The 1,411-nt window shown below is 30.4% G+C and overlaps 1 protein-coding gene across 1 annotated transcript in view; it reads left to right on the plus strand.

The window, feature by feature from the left end:
• LOC117169110 overlaps nt 1–1,411 on the plus strand; it is a 237,248-nt gene that overhangs the window by 197,885 nt on the left and 37,952 nt on the right. The gene's annotated exons all lie outside the window — the stretch shown is intronic.

Genomic DNA, 1,411 nt, shown 5'->3' on the forward strand with positions numbered 1-1,411 from the left:
AACAATTATACCTCACACTTAACCTTCATGACAGAACTCTGAGATAATTTTCCCTTTACCCTTTTTTATTTTGCTTTATTTAAATGTGTTTTTCTCGACTTTTCCAGATCATGAAATTAATCATAAGTTTTGGGTCGTTCGATTTTTAATTTGCCCTGCTCAGTTAATTGGTGCCGAGTACCCAGTAAAAAAGAAACGAGTTAAAAAGAAAGAACGCTTTGAAATGTGTATCTTAAAATTCCAGATTAAAAAAGTTAAATTTCAATTGTTTTGGGACTCTTTAAATTGATCAGCTATTTGGACTTAATTAAATCTGCCAAGCCACATTTACGATTGACAGAAGAAACGCATTAATCGTTTCAAGTTCTTAATGAAATGGAGTTTGAAGGATGTCAAACTGAATGGAGAAGTGCATGTTCCCTTTTACAGAAACGAATCTGCATCATACAATTGATGTTTGATGAAGTCCGATGAATTGTATAATGCCGATTACGCACTTTCTCATTTAACTGTAGTGAATGGGAAGTGGCTTCAAGTAAATTTGAATATGAAAATGCAAATAAGTTAGGGACGTAAATGAATTGGATTTTTAAGATTCAATAATGTCCATAATAAGAAACCTATTTTATAAATATGAATTGCGTAAAATGAAATATCATATTAATTGAAATATTTTAATTATTATAATATTTAAATTGTAATAAAATTTACATATATGTCAGTGAAATGCAATTTTAAATAAGTAGCAATTTTTTCAACAAATTATAATAAATCATACAAATCACTGAATTAAATATTGCTGATTATAATAAAATGTAAACATGGACGCGTTTTGGTTTGCGCGTCGCGTAAGCGCAGCCAATCTCTCTCTCTTTCGCAGTGAAAGAAGGAGGCCGAGTATTCCGTTTTATGATACTATACTACGATAACTATTCGATATTATAGTGATTAAATTTAAAAAATAAAGTTTTTCTTTTTTCTGGTCTGTAATTTTCTTTTGTAAATAGTATTATTACGATTAAACGTCGTTTTTTAATCGATAACGAAATATTTCTCTATGAAACGTAAAATAATCACTTCTTCGATTCACTGGTACCTCTAACCTATCGTCAGCAATCTGGCAATCGTTTCTTGTTTCCTGGGTATACACGTCGTTGCCAATCCTGCTAGGACGATAAATCTGAAGCGAATTAATTTATTATTTACGAAAATACTAAAAGACACTTTATCAACCAATTCAGGTTCCCAATTTATGTTAAAATGCACTTCGGTTTTCTTAATTTATAGTCCCTTGATTTTGAAGAATTCATTATCGACATGATTTTGGTGTCAAAATATTAAGAAGAGCTCCCTCTTTCATGCTTTTTGATTTAACATTCAGTTTGCTTTCAATTCTCATCTTGTTACCACG

The sequence above is a fragment of the Belonocnema kinseyi genome, chromosome 3 (assembly GCF_010883055.1).
Source record: "Belonocnema kinseyi isolate 2016_QV_RU_SX_M_011 chromosome 3, B_treatae_v1, whole genome shotgun sequence".
Taxonomy (NCBI): Eukaryota; Metazoa; Arthropoda; class Insecta; order Hymenoptera; family Cynipidae; genus Belonocnema; species Belonocnema kinseyi.